The 23467-nt window shown below is 45.8% G+C and overlaps 1 protein-coding gene across 1 annotated transcript in view; it reads right to left on the bottom strand.

Moving 5' to 3' along the window:
* Positions 1-7314, bottom strand: part of cdi (serine/threonine kinase) — an 81476-nt gene extending 74162 nt beyond the window's left edge. Inside the window, exon 1 of the mRNA XM_037432558.2 lies at positions 6989-7314. The gene's annotated coding sequence lies outside the window, so the exon portion shown is untranslated. The remainder of the gene's footprint in view (positions 1-6988) is intronic.
* Positions 7315-23467: the final 16153 nt, after the last annotated feature.

Raw genomic sequence — 23467 nt, 5'->3', positions numbered from 1 at the left:
TTTTTATCACGATTTACCCCTTTATAGAAGCTCTGGAACTGAACCAATCATTCATAATTTTCACGAATGCGTGGCTCGATGGCGATTGAACGTGCAACGTATGGCCGCCATAAAAATTTTGTGCAATAAATATTAGAGTTGTGCCACAGAGAAAAATTAACATTGAATGAGGTACGCACGTGGGTGATTCTCATATTTGCCCGCAACAATAACAGAAAGGGTGCCGCTGTATGTGGCTGTAAGAATACTGTCATGCTTAGCGTGGAATCTTCTGGCGCTGTGCTTCGTATACGGCTATGTGTGCCCAACACAAGTGTAATTTGCGCATGGTTGACAGCTTTGAATGAGGTACGCACGTACGTGATTCTCATATTTGCCCGCAACAATAACAGAAAGGTTGCGGCTGTATGTGGCTGTAAGAATACTGTCATGCTTTCCACAAAGCGCGGAATCTTCTGGCGTTGTGCTTCGTATACGGCTATGTGTGTTAAACACAAGTGTAATTTGCGCATGCTTGTCATGTCAACCATGGACCCTCTTCAGACGCAAGCCTACAATGAATGAAGTAGCGTAGTTGCGCGCATTTCTTGTAGCAAATATAAGTTTCTTTACTGTTAATACCCATTTATTACTTCATTTCAACACGGAGTATGTTGCCACCTTTTACAGAGGTGACGGGCTCGGCCCCTGTGGTTTTTATTCAAGTGACCTTTGCAGACGACGCCAGCAGTCAGGCATTATGGGAAGCGTAAAACTTTTTCAAGGCAGTTATAGCCCTTAGTACAGTCAGGGAAGAAGCTGCAGCAGTATTTTACTGATTTCGTTGAGCGAAGTACAACAACAGAATAAGAAAAAAATCCCAGCATATCCATGAAGCGAATGATGATAAGTGGGGCGAAGCGTTCGTCAGCCTGTTCGTTTGTTCGTACTCCCGTTCGACTGTGCGACCATCCGTGCGTCCGTCCATCTATCTGTTCGTCCGCTCGTGCGCCTGTCCATTTGTGCATCCATCCGTCCGTCTTGTAGTCTGTCTGTCTGTCCATCTAGTGAACACTCCAAGTACCGCACATCTCGTATCCCCTGTGGCACATCCTGTGCTAGTCTGTCTGTCCGGTGGCACATACCCGCTCTAGAGCACATACCCGCTCTAGAGTGGGTATGTGCCACCGGTAGCTATGTACCACAATGAAGGAAGAACAGTATGTGCCACCGGTGGCTACCTTGGACAATGGAGGAAGGACAGACCCACACCCTAAGGAGTTTCGCCCCTAAAAGTGGAGATGCGAAAGCGGCTGTAGTAGCGTATACTTTAGCTGCGGGCTGCGCTAGAGCGGCCCAGCAATCAAACCATGTACTTCACAGAAACGCCTCCGCATGGTGGCACCACGGTATATCCTCGCACCCAATAGAGTACTCTGCTGCTGATCTGAATGTCACGGGTTTGATTCCGGCCGCATCTAGATGGAGCCGAAAAGGTAGATATGCGATGTCACTGCACGTTAAAGAACACCACATATGTCAAAATTTGCAGAGACCTCCACAATGGCATCCCTCACATTCATACCGTGTTTCTTATGCAATACCACCCATACTACCAGTGCTACTACTGCTGTATACTACTACTGCTACTACTACTATGACTACTACTACTATTACTATCCCATTTCACTTCCACTCTTCTTCTCGTCGTTCCTGCATTGTGCCTTCGCCAACCATGACAACGCTTAACTTGTGTTTGGTGCGTCGTCTCTGAAGCAGTTTGAGCAGAGCGGCGTGGTGTATCACAGTCACAATACACGATACTTGCCAGCCTCTCCTAAAGAACATACACTCACTGATCCATCCCACAGGAACTGGTAATACACAACAGGGAATGCCGAAATGACACATCGATGGCGTACGTGCTCAAGTAGACTGGGGAACGTCATGCGCGCGTGACCTTGCTTACGCATGTTGTTCTTGGTGCGTATGTCGCCATGTGATTCTTCAGCCCAAATACCGAAAAGAACAGAGAAGGAATCGGGCTTGTGATGGCTACATGGGGCGAGAGGCAAGGGATTCAAGCTTGCCTTTTCGCATCATGCTTTGGAGGCTCGCAGCGAACCAATTTGAAAAATCCCCATGGTAGAACACTTTTCATTGGGCATGCAAGAAGTTCTAGTGTCTGACTACAACTTATTGTGTCACATAGAGAGGGACGCTTAAAAAGTAAATTGAAAACAAAACAAAAGCCGCGTGCACATCACATTTTTTACCCTAAGGCGCTGCAGCGGATGGGTTACAATGTTAAAGAAAACACACCTTCATTGACACAACACACTTTGTCCTCTTTATAAACCATTTCATTTTGTCACCAAACTAACGAAAAACAAATTAATAGAAGAATAATATCTCATACAACATTCGAAAATCTTAATTACCATTGTGCGAAGAGAACTGTTTAAGTACATTCATTTTCGAATGTGAGTTTTACCATGAAATGCTTGACATAGCAGCTTAATTCGATATGGTGATAGAGATCCCCACCCCATTTAGTTTTCCATATTGTTACAGATGTCTTTTTGAGTAAAGGCTTAGGACAACTTTGAAGCCCTGTTCAGTATTTTTTTCATGTATGTATTAAGACATATGACAAGGGATCTCATACAGAACAAGCGTGTTCAAGCAATTGGTCAATGTATGCTAAATACACCGTTGATTGTAAACATGCCGGCGCCTGTCTCAGGCTTCGCTGTATGAAGTATAACAATTTGGCGACCTTCGCCACCACTGAATCAACAAGAGCATTCCAAAAGTGGCCCTCCACCGTCCATGGTTTTTCATTCGTTTTCCAGCTACCCGCGGCAGCCCAGAAAAACCTGCTGTTCCTTTCCTACCGCAAAACCCAGGTATTCAGCGCGGTTCATCAGTTCCTTCAGGGCACTGGACAGCTGTCTGTAGAAGGCGGTCGCCTCATCCTCGGCCATAGACGTCACTTTTATTTTCCTACCCCATCTTTCATTCTCTCTTCTCTTTCCCCTGCAGACGCTGAGACGAGCTTCCACTTAGGGCTGCAGAAATAGCATTTTTTGTACTCATGCTCCTCCAATCACTCGCAGCATGTCAGCTTTATCTTCGTTGAACATTACAGTGTTTGGAAATATCAATGTTGCCTTTTTTCCATAAATAACAGTTTCACACCACGCTCAAAAACACAATTTGGACTTTAATAGCGCTCATAGAGACGCTCATTTAGAAAATGGGCATTCATAGGCATTTAGGCATGAACACCAAAAACAAGCAGTTGTAGACACTATAAAAACACCCAAAAGCCCTTATTAACCTCTAATTCATGCTCAAATATCAAAATGAATAGGAACGCAAAGAGCAAGATAGAAATTTGCCTACAATCCGGTCTCTAGTGATCACTCTGGCATTGCATTCTAATTTGTTGCACCTCCAATAGCATCTAAAACTCGTTTTTTTTTTCCGTTCAACACAAAAACATAACCGTCTCTGCAGATTAGTTTAGCTTTTTCCTTTTGGGAGCACACCCCGCTGCGCCTTCGTCCATTTCCCTCCGAATCAATGAACTTTCACTCGGTTTTCGGCATGGTTTGATTGATATGTGGGGTTTAACGTCCCAAAACCACTATATGATCATGAGAGACGCCGTAGTGGAGGGCTCCGGAAATTTAGACCACCTGGGGTTCTTTAACGTGCACCCAAATCTGAGCACACGGGCCTACAACATTTCCGCCTCCATCGGAAATGCAGCCGCCGCAGCCGGGATTCAAACCCGCGCCCTGCGGGTCAGCAGCCGAGTACCTTAGCCACTATACCACCGCGGCGGGGCAGTTTTCGGCATGGCTCAAGTGGTTTTCGGCCTTATGTCTTTTCGTCATTTTGATTGTTTGGTACAGTAACGCTCTTGCTTGGGGCAGTTGGTGAAAATTGTAACTTGATTTATGGTCGTTCTGTGTACGTCTAATCTCTTGTCGGTGTTTTTAGCGCAGCCACAAATCAAGTTACATGACTTTACGGCATTTCATTCTTCTAAGAGATTGAATTTCTCGCCGCTTTGACGTACGGCCTTTTCATGATTAGGTGTTTTGATAGGATCCAGTGCGAAACAGTGTGCAGTCGTTCATGAAGCCTATCCTGTGACAACATACTCTGGGCACAAGAAGCGCAACAGACCAGACTTAACATGTCTGGTTTTTGTTTGCTGTGCACCTTTTTTGTGCATTCTCAGTATTCCATACAGTGTGGCACCCCAGGTAGCAGTATCCCATAGCAACGTTCTGTTTCGCGTTGCATAAGTCGTTGCCAGACTTGAATACCCATCGTTTCCAGACCGCCACTAAATCTGGCAGCTATATTTTCTCGTGCAGTTTAAGCTCCCTTTTTTGTTTTCCCATCGGCGCTCGCTGTTTTAATTGCGAATGCATTTTTTAGTCGGGCTATGTCAGACATCTGGCGTTTTCCGTGGCGTCAGAGTGCTCCTCTCGCCGTACGCTCTCTCTCCTCGCTGCGCACCACTATCCCGTCCGCTCGTGCCTCACTCTCAACCGTTCACTGGCTGGACGCCTCTCAAAAACATCCGGAAATGTGTGCTCGGAACGCCACTGTGAAACACCAACGCCAAGCCAACACCGCTGGCATCCTACTCTCCCGACGCTTGCTCCTCACTCTCGACCGTTCGCTGGCTGAGCACCTCTCATGGCAATGGCAGAAGTTGGTGAAGGCGAATGTCTGACGGCAACGGTATCCCCCTTTCAGTGCGAGATTTTCTCACGATTCCCTTCTAGAAGTGGGGGCACTTTTTTTTTTAAGTGTATGTGGTGTGCCTATGTCGCTCAGGTGCCAGTAGCCTACGTGCTGCTCTAGGATTCTCAAAATTTTTGAGCGTCCTGGTGTGCCCGTGTCAGTAGGGCGCCAGCAACATATGATGAGCATGAGTCGCCTGGGCCACCGCACAGCTATGCACAGCAGAGAAGGTATTCATAATTCTGCAACAACAATGTATGCTGCCCACGCTGTGTTCAGAGTTTTGCGACGCCATTCAGTTCCCTCGTTAAATTCGTTGTTGCGCGTGGGTTCCCTACTTCGAGTCTGAACTCGCAAATTCCCTGCTTACGAGGCACAATCGAGTGCAATCTGTTAGTTCTTAAATTAATCATGGAGTGAAACAAGGGGGCTCACACTTCTGCAAGACACACAGGCCACTACATAAAACGACAGTGTTCACAAGTGTCGCCAATTTAGCTATTTCATAGCAAGATCTAACTGCTTTTGGACTCAGCTAACTACCAAAAATTTTATTTAGCTACGAGTAGCTCTTCTAGCATTTTTATCCAAAATTCAGCTCCTAATCTAGCTATTAGCTAACTCTAGCTGTACTGTATTGACATTTTCTGAATTATTAGGGCTGAGCCAAAAATACTTGTACATATATATTAAACCAACAGCCCACTTTAAGCTTCCTCGACAGCTAGGACGTGAAAGGCAAACATTATATCCTGAATAAATTATAGGAATCTGAGGCAAATGATAAAGAATTGAAGACACATTCGTTTCAGTGACACAGGAGTTTAAAGCTAAAAATCCTTCACCCGTTGATGAGCAGAGCTTACTCCCATAACAGCTTGACCTTGGCGTCGCCTAACCTGCATGCATCTTGTGTACACGTTGGACTACAGGCACCTTGACAATTCACAAATTAAAACAACAAAGGTGGCCGTTGCTCTTCAAGCGCATTGTTCCACTGTGGTCTCCTCTTCAATGCTGGTTATTGAAAAATTATTAGAAAAAAATATTTGGTTGTTCTATTATGCGCTGCTCGATTCTTTATATAAAATTGTCAAATATTTGCATACCCGTGATGTTTACAGAGTTCTCATACATACATTCCCAGGTCTTCTTTGAGGGGCCTGCAAACCTTGACGCTTTGCTAAAAGCATGCCCGCCCTAAATAATTGGAATCAAAGGAGGAAAACTTTTCCCTTTGTTCACACATGTTCTGCATAGTTAAGTGCTAGAAAACATTACTTGATAGCTCTGTTTAAACTCTAAAACCAGTAGACTTGTTGCACGCATAGAATGTCTTTTAAGTTTTTTTTATAATTTAGCAATTTTAGCTTCTTCGTGTATTTTTTACCTATTTCTAGCTACTGCTTCGCTGCAATCTTGCTATTTTTTCTTTCCGAAATTTGGCAACACTGCCAGACCACGCAGACACAACGGATTACACAGAAACCATACGGGAAAGCCGGAACTGCAGGGGCAAATACCCCTAAGTCTGGCAAACGACTTAAGCAACACCAAACAGAACCTTGCCACGCTTTCAAACTCTGAAAACAAATTAAGCGTTAATAGCGCGTGATGTGACACAAAATTAATAAACAGTTCAATGCACCGTTAAGGCATGACGCTCGAGCGTTTGAGCACTTGAATTGTAAACAGAACAGCGCATAACTGAAGCGTTCAGATTTGGATCATTTGCATCAACTTGGCCGGGAATGATCGAAGTGAACGAAACACAAACGTCAAAAGCTTTATTCGGAAAGCCAAAGATATGCAGCCTACTTTGTATAACGACGTAAGGCAACCGCACAACACATCAAGCGCTACCCTGGCGAAATCGCAAGTAACGGTTCAAGGTTAAAAACAGACCAGGAAGCGTCGCCATTTAGCGCCAACTTCTCGAAGGCTGCTGCGATATCGGCTGTGTAGACGCGTCGGGCGGAAAATCAACAGGCCCTGGAAATATAATTGAGCAAGGCCGGCCGGCACGCCAGTTGGGTTTGGCGAAAAACTTAGTCAAGCGCGAACGACCACAAATACTGCGCCGTAGTACGACAGCTGTGAAGGCGAATTGTTTCATCGAGCGGAGGGCCCTGGAGCCAGTTCAAAACGTAACTGGATATGCCCGCCGCACTCGGCCGGGGTAGGCCTAGCGGGCCCAGCTAAAAGAGGAAAAACCACGACACGAGCCTTGTTAACTCACCTCGTCGGAGTATGTGTAGCGTCGGCAGTCGACGACATCGCCCGGTGGCCCATCATGTCGGGGCCACAAGCGATCGCTGCCTTTGCTTTCGCAAAAGGCACTACACCAATGTGCTGGCTTCTCGCCGTTATTCACCGTGACGCCCGCACCTTTCCGAAACTCGCACACGATCCGCGGCACCTGGCCTGGCTACAATGCGTTTTTTTTTTTTTTTTTCAGCTCAGCTAGAGTGTACTAGAAGTCTAGCCCAACTACAGCAGTGGCTAGATGAAACCAGAATGAAATCTCCAAAATTTAACGACCAGACAAAGTGCCGAGCTGCCGAGCATGGAGCTACAGTGTACTAGAATAGGGGCAGTGTGCTCACAGGCGGCGGTGGGTGACTCACTTCGTGTCGACGCCGAGAGGCGGCGCGGTTCGCAGCGTCACCAGAAACTCCTTTGCGCGCCAAAGTAGAGAGCCACAGCGCAATTGTTGAAATGCCAGAAATTATGCAACGTTCGCGACATGCAATGTACGACACTTCTTTTGGGGCATCTTATCAGTGCGCAGGGCGTGAAGCAACTGACATCGTATTATTTTCCTGCCGTTTAAATGTTCAAAGTGGTTTCGCTAATGCAGCGGTCATGTCGACTGCGGTTCCGAGGTGCGAAAAACACTACGCACGTTTTTTTTTTTTTTTTCGCAATGTCAGAATTAAAATTTTGGAGTTTAACGGGCCAAAGCCACACTTCCGCTATGAGGTGCGCCATAGCGGAGGGCTGCAGGTTAATTTAGATCCCTTTAGAATTTTCAACGTCAGCCAAAATGCCGACACACGGCTTGTTTCGTTTTTCTCCTCCGTCAGGAGAACAGCCACCGCGGCTAGGATCGAACACACGTCCTTGGGTTCAACAGTACAACGCCTTAGACAGCCTCCACGCCGGGTTTTTCTTGATTACGTGCCTGCTGCAGAAATGCGCGCCCTAAACCCAAACTTTAACCACCATGACAACCACGCACGACTTTAACCACGCACGACGTTCAGTGTTGATTTGCTCGGAAGGGAGAGTATCTCATTGTCCCTGATGTGGTCATACAGGCGGGAACTCTTCATTTTCATTATGATGCATTCCAGGATCCACAGCTTGCTATAGCAGAAACCTTTCTTTTTTGCTGCTGCTGCGGCAAAGCATTGTCTGACACATTCTTGTTGCTTCTGGGGAAGCTTCGAAATCTGCTCACTTAGAGTCTCTTCGGCTACTGCTGCATTGGATGCCCGCATCTTTTCAACATCTTCCCTCATTGTGGAAATCCGTGAAGCGAAGCGCTTGTTTTTACGTGCAAGGAACCTCAGCCTTTGCGCAACACTTTTGGAAGCCCTGGAAGGTGTTCGTTGTACTCTTGACCTCCTTGTCAAGAGAGCCTTCCTGAAGTATTTGCAGCTCATGCACTGTCCACCTGAAAATAGAAATGTGCGGAAATTGTAGCAAATTCTGACTGGGACGCGAACAAGAAAGCACTGCAAGTACTTATAGGCGCCAGAATGCGCCAGCAAGTAATAAATTATGTAACAAAGAACTGCACTACTTCAGTCAAGTGAAAATCAGGTGACTCGTTAACCACCTTTGGTTGTTACTTTGCCGCTGCAGTTGATGCTGAAATACGTCGCATGCTTGATTTTGAGCGGCTTCTGGAGTCCTGCTGTTCAAAATCAGGTGTCATAATCTTTGGAATTCAGAGCACCAATACAGAGTTCGGTAGCTTCCACGCTTTCCAGCACGCTTTCCGCTTCTTCCTGACATTTAATGATGCGCTCCTCAATCAGCCGCCCTCTCACAAACACCTTGCAGTAGCCATCGGGTGGTTTATCGCAGAGGAACAACAGAACTTTTTTGGACGTGACAACGCCTTCTTCAAGGTAAGTCGACGAGCAATACATCACTCCGTGAAGGTCAGGATGGTGATGCATACTCTAGTACTTGGAAGGAGTCTTTAAACAATAACAAAACGACAAGCAATGCTCGGGCTCCGCTGGAACGTCATCGTGTGTCAAGTCGCAGTCCTCCCCTGAATCACCAACCCGTGCAAATTCAGTGCAGTCAGTCTCGAGAGCACTTCGGCTCTTTTTCTTTGCGGCTGCATGGTCATTTTCGCACATCTTCCTTTTAGCTCTCGGTTTTGGCATCTTCTTCGTGAGGTACTGCGGCAAATTCGGAAGAATCGTTGGGACGGCGTTTTCCGACAGCATCGGTTTATCACGAGGAATGCGTACCTCTTTGCCATCTATATGGTGCACGAACTCCTTGATAACGAACCTCGGTTCGAAATGCAGTTCGCAGACCGCAGAAAACTCATCCAGTTTCTTATCTGCACAATGGAGATTTCTTTCCCACTCTTTCCGCCATTCCTCATCACGCGGGACGCTGAACAAAGACGCATGTGGTGCATCCTGCACACGACTGTACCCAGTTCGACAACCGGGCGCAAAACAGTAATTTCGACGGCGGTTAGGCATCTTCACGAACACATACTACACAATGATCCAAGCATAAAGCATAGAACACGCACACGGGGTACCCACGTTGATCCAATCGAACCGATCGAACTGAACTGAGCGAACCAGCCCCGTCCGCCAACACGGCCAACACGAACCAAGAGAAGTTTTTCAGGATGGATGGATGGATGCTATGAGCGTCCCCTTTATAACGGGGTGGTGACAAGTATGCCACCAGGCTCGACAAAAAAAAAACCCTTTTTTTCTTTTTTTTATGTTGGCCTAATGCCTCTACTTCGATAAATTCTATCTTAATAGAAAAAAAGGTAAATTTTCAGCTTAAGTTCTCTGCCATTTACGGCACACTGTCCATATTTTATTTTTCCAATATTTATTTTTGTCCTTTCTCTCTAATTTTCTGCCACCAATACTCTAACCGTCTCTTACTTATTTCAATCGCGGGTGTGTTCAGCTTTCCATTGTTGTCCCTAAAACCCAAGGCTTCCTGTAGGCTCGTGCCCAAACGTACACCTGGGTGGATATCTCCACATTCAATCAGAACATGCTCCGCCGTTTCCTTATCTTTCCCGCAGCATGTGCATTGTTCTTCTTCTTTACTGAATCTTGCTTTATAACTACGCGTTCTAAGGCAGCCCGATCTCGCTTCAAACAGTAAAGCGCTTCCCCTTGAATTATCGTAAAATGCCTCCCTCCTTATTTCATTTTTGCCCTTTCGGTAGTTACTCAAAGCCGGTTTTTTCTCCATAGCTGCCATCCAGTAAATCCTCTCCGCCTCCCTGACTTTTCCCTTAACGCTCTTTGTTGACATATGGCTCACAATACCAGCCGTATATTTACTAGTGAGTCTTCTAGTTCTTTTTCTCCACTGTGTGTCCACGCTCTTCCTATACAAATAACGGAACACCTTCTCTGCCCATCTACTCTCCTTCATATTTCTTAACCTTTCTTCGAACCTTATTTTGCTCTGCGCTTCCCTCGCCTCAAAACCTGCCCACCCCATATCGCCCTTTACAGCCTCGTTTGTCGTCTTCCCGTGAGCACCCAACGCGAGGCGTCCCACAGTCCTTTGATTTACATCCATTCCCGATTGCACCTCTGCCCTCATGCACACCACTGAGTTCCCAAAAGTAAGCCCTGGAACCATTACACCCTTCCACAGACCTCGAAGCACCTCATACCTATTGTATCCCCACAACGTGCGTCAAGCGTCAGCGCCCCTGGTGAGCATCGTGGAAGTCGACACAGAGTGCGCTACGGCGGAGCGCCGCAAGGATAGGGCAGTGAGCACACTGCCCCTATTCTAGTACACTGTAATGGAGCCTAGCCGAACATCGTGGAAACAGTGTGCTCACTGCCGTGTACTTACTCTGCGCCGCCATGGACCTCCCCGAGTCGACATATTTGGCGCCCGCCAGGGGCGCTGCCGCGAGTTTCTGGAATTGAATATATTAAACATATTGAAGCTATCGAATATAAGAAAACAAGGGTGACAGAAAAATTTCAACAAAGTACTTTATGCACCACAATAGACAAGGACGAATCAAGTGGTGCAATGGCTCCATTTTCACAACGAGAGTGGGAAAGGGCTGAGAAAAGGGTTCCTAGTAGTACATCAACAGGCCCAGATGGCATTCCAATTAGGCTGATAAAGACATTAGGTCCGAAGTCTAAGCAGGCTTTGAAAGAGGCAGTGAGCAAAATAATAATCGATGGTGAAGTTCCCGATGGATGGAAACTTAGCAGGATGAGCATGATCTATAAAGGAAAGGGGGACAAAGCTGACATAAACAACTACCGTCCTATAACAGTGACATCAGTGGTCTACAGGCTGGCGATGCAGATTATAAAGGAAAGACTGCAGGCATGGATAGAATACGAGGGGGTGCTGGGGGAACTGCAGAATGGGTTTCGGAAACACAGGAGGTTGGAAGACAATCTGTTCTCACTGACGCAGTGCATCGAAATAGCAGAAAAGGAACACAGGCCCCTGTGGCTAGCATTCTTGGATATCAAGGGAGCGTACGATAGCGTGGTTCAAGAGGAATTGTGGGGAATACTGGTCACACTAGGCGTGGAACATGTAGTCACTAATCTTTTAAAAGGTATCTATAAAGGTAACAAGGTAGTTATAAAGTGGGAAAAACAGGTATCCAAGCCTGCAGAGGTAAAACGGGGGCTTAGGCAGGGGTGCCCCCTGTCACCCTTATTATTTATGATGTACCTACAAGGATTAGAGGCAAAATTAGAAGGAAGTGGGCTGGGCTTCAACCTCTCTTTAGTCAAACAAGGAAAACTTATTGATCAGGCTCTACCAGCATTAATGTACGCAGATGATATAGTGCTAATGGCCAACAACAAGGAAGATTTGCAGAGATTGATGGACTTCTGCGGTAATGAGGGAGATAGGTTAGATTTTAGATTCAGTAAGGAAAAATCAGCAGTCATGATTTTCAATGACAACGAAGGTAGTGAGCTTAGGATACAGGATGTCACGCTTGAGATAACAGATAAATACAAATATCTGAACGTATGGATAAGCAATGGGACCGAGTACCTGACGGAACACGAAATGTACGTGACGACTAAAGGTAACAGGAATGCAGCAGTGATGAAAAATAGGGCACCGTGGAATTACAATAGGTATGATGTTTTGAGAGGAATATGGAAAGCGGTCTTGGTTCCTGGTCTGACGTTCGGCAATGCGGTCTTGTGCATGAGATCAGAAGTTCAAGCAATACTAGAAATTAAGCAACGTGGAATAGGTAGGCTTGCTTGAGGAGCTCACGGGAATACACCAAATCAGGGAGTACAAGGTGACATGGGATGGACATCATTTGAGGGCAGGGAAGCGAGCAGCAGATAAAATTTGAGAAGCGATTGAGAGAAATGGGGGAGGAGCGCTGGGCTAGGAAGGTTTTCGGCTACTTGTACATGAAGAATGTCGATACAAAATGGAGGAAGCGAACCAGGAAATTGACTGCTAAATACTTTGAAAACAGCAGGTGGCCAAACCAAAAAGAACTATCGGTTAAGAAGAAAGTGAAGGAAACGGAGACTCACATGTGGAGAATGGGCATGATTAAAAAGTCCGCACTAGAGATCTATCGAACTTTTAAGCAGGAAATTGCTAAGGAAAGAATCTATGATAATACTCGGGGTAGTTCTCTACTGTTTGAGGCCAGGACGGGAGTACTGCGAACCAAGACATATTGGGCCAAATACGAAGGGGTAGACACAGTATGCAGTGCGTGTGGAGAGGAAGAAGAAACTGCCGAACACTTGATAATGTTCTGTAAAGGACTTCACCCTATAGTTCAGGATGATGGCGCAGGCAGAGTTTTTCAAAGCACTGGGATTTAGGGGCAGGAAGTGCAAAATAGACTTTAAGCGGGTAGAAATAACTAGAAGGAGGTTATCTGATTGGTGACTAAAGTCAAGGCACGAGTGAAAATAAACCCTTCACTGCAAAGTACGAATCTTCAAGCTCACTTTTTGAAGAAAATAAATAAATAAATCTAGTTTTTGGTTCCTTAAGTATTACTTTTTGATGGCGCTAGCCACCGCCCAGTCTAAAGGGTTTAGCCATGTTCATCCATCCACCTATCCAGTGTAGAGGTGTGCGCCGAGCAAGGAGGTTACACTTGGAACTTCTGAAGTGGCGGTCCCGCATACCCGCCCATGTATCGGAGTGAAGCCGCGGAAACCCGTCGGCGGCCATATTGCTCAGGGCAGAAGGAGGCGGCGACTGCCTTGTGCCGCCGTTGTGCCCCGTACGCTTGCAGCCGTGCCTTCTGTAATAGCAATGAAAGGGCCGCTTTATTTTTCTTAGGACGCGAGGGAACATTGAAACGACTAATATACATCCTATTTATTTTTTTCTTGACACTTACACTGAGAGTTAAAGATGATGCGATAGGATATCAGTTTGTATTATATGTTTACACTGTTGTCTCACGGCAGAAGTACCGCTCGAGAAGATGCAACGAAAATAAAATTTAAGAGCGGGAGAAGTTGTAGAATGCTAGCTGGAGACGAAAACAAAAATATGAAACCAATAACGCAATAAAGGAAACTGAAGGTTCACGGTACAACCATATTTATTCACTTGTCCACATTCAGCACCACGGTTACCGGCCGCGGCGGCCACTTTTCTAATGGAGGCGAAAAGCGAAAACGAGATTTCGGCGCAGGTTAATGATCCCCAGATGGTGAAAATTAATCCGGAGCCCTCCACTACGGCAAGGCTCATTGCCTGCAATGCGTCGGCCCGTTAAACCCTACAGTTAGTCACATTCAGCACCAGATGCATTTGAATAAACCAAACGTTAAATCTTCCAGCAAAAATTAAAATTCTGACTAAAAGAACAAATGCATCAAACACTAACAGTGAGCTAAATTAAATAGAAAAACACATCAATCAAGTTCTCGCACTTAGAGATTTTTGAAAATAATCTCTCTTGTTAGGAGTGTGCGCACGTTTTTGTTACAGTTCTCCTGGTTCATTCTCCTAGAAATGTGATGAAGTCTTGTTCTGATGTACACGCTGGCAATTTTCTTTGATAAGCTATATATATGGTTATCAAGGGGGTCACAGTCCAGCAGGTGAGGCTCCAGCTGCGCGAACAATGCTTTTTCAAACACTGCAGTCATCACATGTACCAAAAGGCTATCTGAGCTAGTATTAAGGGATTTCAAATTCTTGCATTCATGCTGTAGTACTCGCAGTCCCTTTTCTGCAATACTGCAGATCTCTAAGACGTCCTTGGATGGTGCGACAAGTCCACCTCTGTTTTTTGCTCTGACAAGGTCTGGTTCTTCGCTTGATTCCAGCGCAGCACAGCACTCCTCACAATTCGTGACAGACCGCACCTTGCGAGCCACAAATCCCGCTATATACGGCACAACAGCACTCGTCACCGCTGAAAGGCTCTGGGGGAGATCCACACGATGAGTGTAGTCATGTTCATCATCCACAGGCTCCAGAAGCGACGACCTCCTGTGTGACGTAACTGCTGTTGGTGACTCGGCAAGGCTGACAGCACTGGACATGTTCAGGATAGACACCACATCTCGGCAGCAGTTCCCAGCGTCAGACGATGTTACCTCTGTGTGGAAGAGGAGGCGCTTATAGGCGGCTCTGAACTGGCAGGCTGTGGGGTTGTTGTTGTATCCCCCCTTTCCCCTCACACAACCAAAAAACGTTTCCAAATGGTCTTGCGACATCTTGTGCGTCAACAGATACTTCAAAATTTTCGTGGCCACAAGGGCATCGAAAAGGGCAGTGACACTTCGAATGCAAATGATGAGGCCAACAAACCCAGTTTTTTTCAGTCCATCTATCACTGTATGGTCGCCCACTTGCATCCTTCAGCCCCCTAATATACTCCTCGGCTTCGTGGAAGAACGATTTCCAAGAAGCTGCATTCTGCTGCCGCAGTGGGGCTTTGAATGATCGCGCCAGAGGGTTCCTCGAGTTCAGAATATCGAAGAGGCGATCAAAGATTCGAATGAACTCCGCTGTTGCGTGGGCACCTTGAAACTGGGGAAGCTTCAGTTTATACTCGCAGAAGTCCAGTGCATCAGCAACAGATGAGCTAAGGGTCTGCACAGCCAGTCGAACCTTCATTTTTTGCTTTGCCCACTCCAGATGAACTTTCGTCAGCTTGTTTCCAAGGTGCAAGCCCTCTTTTTGTTGCAAGGCCTCAAGAGCTTCAATGTATGACCACTTCACTTTGCGCCCTTGAATATCAGTGAGGTGGTTTACTGATCCCAAGCAGTTACGCACAAGCTTGATCATGTGGCAGGCATCTAGAATCACAAATACTTTGCTTGGGCAATCTTCTAAGCACTGGAATGAGGTGTTAAATCCCGGAGAACGACAGCGGAGATCAGCACCAAGAAAACTGGCCATTGAAAAGTTCGAGGCCGCTCCATCAAAAGTCAGTGATGCTGCTATGACACCTGCTGAAGTCACGCGCGAGATACACTCTTTCGTTAGCTACGCTCTTTCAGAACCAGAGAGAGAATCAATGAAAAAATACCCAAGGGGCACCTTCAGCCTCATATTGAGTGCCACCAGCATGAAAACACAGGCATTCGTTGCTTCTGGGAGGCTGTCATCTGGCATTTCCATGCCCAAGTCGACATATCCGAAAACTTTGTTGCCCACAAGTTGGACATGTTTTTTAATAGACATGTCGTCAACCATTATGGCAGCGACCAGTGGCTCATCTCTTCCTTGCACTATGTTCTTGATAAACTCGAATGATTCTGAGGTGAAGCCAGGATCACCATTCACTGCCTTGTACCATTCGCGAAGAGTTCGCTGGTTTGGCAAAGCATTCTTAAACTTAGCTCGCACATAATCATAAGCCCTTGGCGAATAATAGTGAAGCGTCAGTGCAAATGCTCTTAATTCTGGGGGGTATTTGTTCGTCTTTTCATGAGTTCTCTTGAGAAGCTGCTGGATATCCGGAGAAAATGACGCTTGGAAAACCTCCAACCCTTTTTCCGACAAAAGGTTCTGCTCCTTTAGCTGCTCAATCAAATCCTGAGAAGCATCAATGCGTTTTGAAAGTCTCCGTTTCTTCTGGTGCAACGTCTTGACCTTCTTTTTCAGCTGCTGTACCTCTTTCGCCGATTCATGCACTTTCTGCTTGTACCACTCCTTCGGGGGGGGGGGGGAGTTTGCAGGGGGGAGACTTCGGCAGCTTCATCCAAAACAGGCTCCTGAGGCGAAGGCATCTCCCGGCTTTTTGGAGGAGCTCGTTTTCTCTTCTCCTACGCAAAAAGAGGAATAACGCGACAGCGTCAGAAATTTAGGCATTTAGAGCGAATGCGCAGCTAAATATTAGAAACTGAAAATCCCAGAGATGCGGAGCTAACGCTACAATAACTACATTTGGTAAACGAAGAGCTCACGAAGCGTACTCACTGGCTTTTGTAGGTGCGCTGGAAACGCTGCAAACTTGGTAGGGATGCTACCAGCTCGTAGTCTCGTTGTTTGCCCTGTTCTATCGAAGCAGTCTGCTTCAAAGTGCGTTGAACACAAGACGTCATTCTTCTTCGGTGTCCAACCTTCTCGCCTCACAGCGCGCTCCCATGCACTGCGCAATTCGCAGTCTTTGGGAAACCTGCAAAGCACAAAAATGTTTCACAGTGTCTCCATGGCACCCGGACGTAAATGGGAAATGCTTGTACGCGCGAATGCATTCGTAATCGCAAAAATATGCGAGGGAAAGCAAGCGAGCAAAGCACGCTACTTACACGTGAAAAGTTATCCCCGGTGTTTGCTTCACGCGATTTGCGCAGCCAAATGCTGCGCAAGAGCCCACCATCGTCTTCAGAAGAGGTCACAGTCGTCTGCCACAGCGGCCTCATTCGATTAGAGGCACCGCACTCAAGAAAAACAACGGAGAGGCCGCACGCACATGCACGCGTTACAATGCGTTCGACCGCTTTCTGCCCTGAGCAATATGGCGGCGCGTGGCGTCAGCCGCGGAGCCCCTCCGCCACTCCAGAAAGTTTAGTATAACCTCCTTGGCGCCGAGGCGATTTCGACCGGCGGCGGCGTGGAAGTCGTTCAGAGTCGGCGGCGGCGGCGTCGTCGGCGCACGCCGGTTATTTCATCGGCGGCGGCGCGCGGCCAATTTTCATCGGCGGCGGCGGCGCCGGCGGCACGAAAACCGAAACTAAAAATTCAAAAGGTTCTTCTGCCACAGGTTACTGAATTAGTTGAAATTCAGGGATTTTCATCGAAATAGCACTAATGACACTACACAGATGTGTCGACATCACGATAAATGCAAAGCGTTTTATAAAATAGTTTTTATTTCGCTTTCATAATAAAATACGCGTATTTCAATATATGTCCACGTTCTACCACGAAGGTGCAGCACTTTGCTTGTTTTTTATTTAAGATGCAGCAGTTTGTTTCTAATGTTGGCTACGTCATACTTCATGAAACCTTTTTTCATTGAACATTGAGCAAGCACCGACGCACGTCACTCAGTTCGCTTTTTTCGAATCAGATCTCACTTTTACTCTGTACGCTGCACACACACAAAAAAAGAAGCACCTCTGCCACGAGTTTTCTTATTGCGATTGCAGAAAACCGCTCTTTTGAGTATCTGTCATGCCTTGAATGTTACTTTCCTTCAAACGAATCGACATACCTACTTTTCACAATATGAGAATGTTTTATGTAGCGGTACAAGATGCAGAATAAAACAAATCTGCGCATTTAGTCAACTAGTCCTCACCGCAGCGTTCAATGAATGAAGTGTAGACATGGGCGTGGAAGAGGCGGGTGGTGCAAAAGGGGCACTTGACCCCTTCAAGCCGCACCAGCACTTGCTTCCCACTCTAGCGACACCAACACGACCCCCTCCCTCAGCCATGATGCAAGTTGAAAAAAGGGTTTGCTTACCCCCAAGACAAAAACCTGTCGATGGCCATATGTGCAGATGAGAGCAAATGCAATATTTGCTCAGATACACAGTCCACACTGGTCACGACCTTGAGGGCCGTTGACCACGCCTGCAGAGAACGTTGACTCCCGACCCCTTTGGGCTCGGTCAGGGGAGGGGAACACCCCTTGCAAGTGGGCCCCATTAAAATTTCGGTTTGGTGACTACCTCAGGTGTATTCTCTTAAAAACGTCAGAAATAAGAATGCTTGATAAGTATGTATAAAACATTCAACTTTTAATGCTTTTTTGTAACGTGTACACGTGCTCAATATCCATCAGGTGTATGAGACAAATAATATCGCAACTGCCACTCTCGACTGGTTCCGGAAAAGACTCAATAGAACAATGCAATTACGAGTGCTGGGAACCTACGTTCGTTTGTCAATTTGATTTCTCGGCATGATTTTAATTGTTTTATAAACAAAAATAAAACCTGCAAAATATTATAACAAAATGGCTGCTATTGCAAGATGTGTGTCCCCCTTCGTGATTTTTCTAGACTTACGCGTCCGCAAGCCACATCTGGTGTCAAAAACTTGCAAGTGCCCTCCCCCCTCCTCCCCACGACATCTCCCAATACCCCCTCCCCAATAAAAAGGCACCAATGTAGGCCTCCGTAGGCCTCCGTGATTGCCTACTGGCGCACGGTGGGCCATTTCGGTTGCTAGGACGAACAGTACCGATTTCGACATGCTTTATTGAAGGTGCTGAAGGATCAAGAAAAGGCCGATTGTTGTAAATTTCTTGAGAGTTCAATGATAGCTTCTTTGTGAATACCGTAGATTATTGAACCTCACTTTGCGTATAATGCTCCAAGGAAAAAAAATGGTTTCGCCCTGTGTCACTGCACAGCCAGAAGCCATCACATGGGCAGGCGTCATTATGCCTCTATATAACATTGCTAAGGTTCAGCACATTTGTACAAATAATTCTCGTTAATTGAACATTGAGTATAATTCTTGCTTGGATTAGTATGTCTGAAACAAAAATTTGAAATTTAAAAATTCTCATTGTGGGTTTCTGCGGCAAAGACACATTGATTAAAACTGGTGATTACGGAGCTACAGCAGAGGTAACATTCGTTATGTTTTTTGTTACGGTAATGGTAATGCGTTACCTTTTATATGTATATATATATATATATATATATATATATATATATATATATATATATATATATATATATATATATATATATAACGTGAAGCCGTGAAACGTTCCCTTTCTTTTATTAGAGTAACGAGTAACGTATTTAGTTACTTTTTACTGTAACGGATACAACCCTAAATATATAGACTTACAGGAGTAATGTAGGCCCACACCGTCAGTTGTGGTTGCGGTCTATAGGCTGGCTGTACACATTACATAAATATATTCCTTTCATCTAGCACGCTATATATAGTGATGGTTTGCTCGACCATTGATGATCTCGACCTTTGAGGAATACACAACAGCTTCTTAATAATATGCATATCATCCAACAGAAGCGTGCACTTCGTTTCGCTAAAATTTACGGTCAACGTGAGTGCTGTCGTCACGCCGTATGTTTCAGGTAGAAACTTAGCCTACTCAAAATACCCAAAGACGTCGATCCACCTAGCAACGCGTGGCTGCCCGCAGACGGTATATAGCATCCACAGTGGAGCCTGTCGCATCTGCTGAAATTTTATCGCAACGTTATTATACTGCCACTTCGCTTGTATTTTTAAGTCACTGCCTAGCGCAAAGGCACCGCCATTGTGGTTCAGTAGCTAAGGTACTCGGCTGCCGACCTGCAGGTCGCGCGATCGAATCCCGCCTGTGGCGGCTGCATTTTCGATAGAGGCGAAAATGCTGTAGGCCCATGTGTTCAGATTTGGGTGCAAGTTAAAGAACCCCAGGTTGTCATAATTTCTGGAGTCCTCCAATTCGGCATCTCTCATAATCATATGGTGGTTTTGAAACGTTAAACACCACATATTGATCAATTGCCTTGTGCAAAGCACGCTTGGCTGTCTGCGAAAATTCTAGATCATTTTAGAATCTTCTGATAAGCTTGAGACACCTACAATACTGATGATGTTCGATGCCACGGGTATATATAGCGACGTACCTTCACGCAGATTATAGTACCGACGACCAATGCTCTAATTACCGCTATCTGCGTAAAGCGTGAATTTCTAGTACTTTGTACTTTTCTAGGCACACGTTCACGAAATAAAAAGTGTCGTCTTGAGGAACCCAAGTACCATATTCTTTGCCGTTGCAACCACGTGGCAATATGGTGAGATGAGAACGGTGAAATGATTGATACAAAACAGTGAGGTGGGGCGTGAGTACACGGCCAAGTTTTATTTAGGATGCGTATACCACAAGATATTTTCTTCTATAGAACCAATATAATGCAGATTTGTTAAATTACTGTGAAGTTGAATTTCAAGAAAGGAAGTACACGAGCTAGGAAAGAGACAGTGGAGACGAAAAGTGATAGGTATCGACGTAAAGTTTGATCGGTCATTCCACGCCGAACGTCCAAGGCGTTTTGGTGACTACCTCAGGTGTATTCGAAAAATGTCGGGCTGATTTACTCCATGAAAGCAGTCTATTGTGAAAATGTTTTGCAGAGAAAAATGGTTTTGGTCATTTATATATGTGACAAAATACCGGCTATATGCTGGGCCCTATATCGAGTCCTAAGATAAAAGCACATTTACTGAGCGAGTCTATATAGGCTACATTTATTTTGCCAACCTATGGTTCCGAATATTTAAAACCTCCTACTATGGCCGTATTGACGTTCCGGCTTGTAAAGCCGAAAAATTTATTTTTCAAATGATAAAACTGTTCATATCTCCCCCTTCCCGGAACTCCTTCTAGGTCCTTTGATAAACACCAGTCATCTATCTTTAAAAAATGCTTGGATATCAACTATTCATAACTCTCATTTAAGGATGTGGAAATGAAATGACCTTCACTAAATGACCCATGAGGTGAAATATTAACATTTGCGTGCTTGTGTGCGTGTGTCTGTAGATGTTAAGATCGGCCTCTCTGGCTGGGCGCCCCTTGGACGCGGGGAATGATTGCAGCTAAGCCTACCCTGATTTGTTCCGGGTCAACGCTCTCGAGGTGCGCCCAAAGTGGGGACAACACGAAAGTCATACTTCGAATTTTTTAGGGCTGTTGGCTCCCCTCGTCAAAAACTCTTTGGACACGCCTGACTGACGACGGCCTAGGAAGAGCTGTTCGAAATCGAGGCTGCTTGATTTGTTCGACGTGCCACGAGACGCGCTTGGGATCCGTCGTCAGGTATGTTTCCCACACTCTGTGGTGCTTGGAAGTCTTCCATTCCCTCAAGCCCTATTCTGCATGTGCGATGCAATGTTATTGCACTGTGCTGTGTTGTGCGTATTATTGCACTGTGCTGTGTTGTGCGTATTATTGCACTGTGACTTACGTTGTGTTTCTCTCTCACCGTGTGGCGAACTGAACGTGCATTCTCTCTCTTTCCTGGGTTGAAAAGAAGGCAGTATTTGACTTTTTCTCGCTTTCTCCCTCTCTCGTTCTTTTATCCTTATTCGCTGCGCCCTGCGCTCCCTGCTGGGCTGCAGAAATTAGGCGCCTTCTTCCAACCACTACCCCCCCCCCCCCCCCCCGCCCCCAGTTCGGCGAACGGAGATGAAGACGACAATAGACCTCCACCGGGGTACATCACCGCGTGACGTCACCGGTGCACGTGCAAAGCGGTGGTTGGCAAAACACTCCTGCGGGTGCCTGTGTGGGTGCAGTCGCTCGGAGCTTGGGGCAATTTTTTTCTTCCTTTTGAAAGCGTAATCTTCATCTCACAGTGGCAACATTAGCTGTGGCATGTGTCAGAGAACATCTAGGTGTGTGATAAAGTGCGTGATGAAATGTTTGCTACGCTGGCCGGCTGGCTGTTTATCTACGAGAAGTGAACACACGCGGCGGTCTGTGCGAGGAACAGCGGCACCTTCTCTGAAAATGTGCAGTGTTGACGGTGACGTGTAGTGTGCGTTAAAAGGCATCGACAATATTGGTTCATCTTTACAGACGGTAAAATTGGGAATATTGTGCATGGTGTGTGCAGTGTGAATAATGCGATGCGTCCTGTTTTCGAAAACACTGGTATTCGTTGTGGGCCGGTTTCAGTATCAGATTGTCGTTATAACTTTACGATCTGACATATTAGTCAAGGTAAAAATGCATTTGACGCGATTATCCGCGAGTGGGTACATCTCAACGTATGCGTGGCTTGCAGAAAAATAAAAGTACATGATCTCCTGGTGATATATACGACTACGCATGAGCTATAAGCATGTTGTAGCGTTGCCGAAGCTGCATATATGCTTCACCACGGCTATAACTCGTAATATCGGATACCTGATATTTGTTAATGGAAACAGCGAAGATTTTGGTTTCTCATCTACTTTGTACTTTTACGACTCGATCCTTATGAAGTGAAAATTCGCGTTAGAAGTTTGTGTATCAGGCCTAAAGGAGCGATAGGTACGAAAACACGTTATAGGTGTCAAATGCAGCAAGATAACTGTGCCAGATAATATTATATATAATATCAAGATGTCGGGTTTTACATAACATGAATTTTCACTAGTTTATTGAGAAACGCAGCGGCAGAACTTCACTTTAATTTTCACGAGGATATGTTAACCTCAGTCTAACCAACGGAAAGAAGTGGTGTTTTTTTCATTCATCTCCGATGAGACTTGGGTAATGAGTGAGAATCTTATCCGTGACTTTGCGCACAGCAGCTCAAAACCATGCTGCCGCCAATGCTGTACCTCGTATTGCACATGCCACGATGGAAATAGAGTAAGTTTAAAGCCATGCCATGGAAATATTTCTTAAAGAGCTAGTAATCGTGTACATTCAAAAGGTTCGCTTTCAAAAAAGATCAGATTTTTTATGGCTATCATCTACGTGGGTGAAGCCCACTGCATGTTAGTCGCGTCTCTCAGTACTCTAAAGAGTTTCTCCGTCCATCCAACTGCGATGAGCAAATTTCCACACTATGGGCAGTAACCCTTCAGTGACCCCCTTCTTTCAAAAGCTGTAACTTTAGAACATAGCAATGTAGAAATTTCTGTCGAAAGAATGCAGACAAGCAGCTCTGCTATGCATAAAGATGCCGCCGGAGGCATCTTTATGTTTAGCACCTGTTTCGAGAGAGGGTGTAGGGGGCGGGGTGCCCGCAGTGACGTCACACTGTTTACAAAAAGGGAGAGGTCTATTCCTTTGGACTGCCCTGAACTGAATGGACATGCAGTCTGTCAGTTTACAGTGATCTGCACGGTGGCTCTCCTGTAAGGTTTGTTTTTCAACCAAAAACTCTCGTTCACAGACTGCTTTTCTTTCTCATTTTGAGCCCGCGAGTACAACAAAATGTCACCTCTCCAAATTCTAGCGAAGGCACGCGAGTACAACAAGATCTCAAAAAGGGGAATGGCAAAAATGAAATGAGCGAGAAAAGCAGTCTGTGAACGAGAGTTTTGAA

This window comes from Rhipicephalus microplus, unplaced genomic scaffold (assembly GCF_043290135.1).
Source record: "Rhipicephalus microplus isolate Deutch F79 unplaced genomic scaffold, USDA_Rmic scaffold_14, whole genome shotgun sequence".
Classification (NCBI taxonomy): Eukaryota; Metazoa; Arthropoda; class Arachnida; order Ixodida; family Ixodidae; genus Rhipicephalus; species Rhipicephalus microplus.
This window is presented reverse-complemented; position numbering and strand designations above follow the sequence as displayed.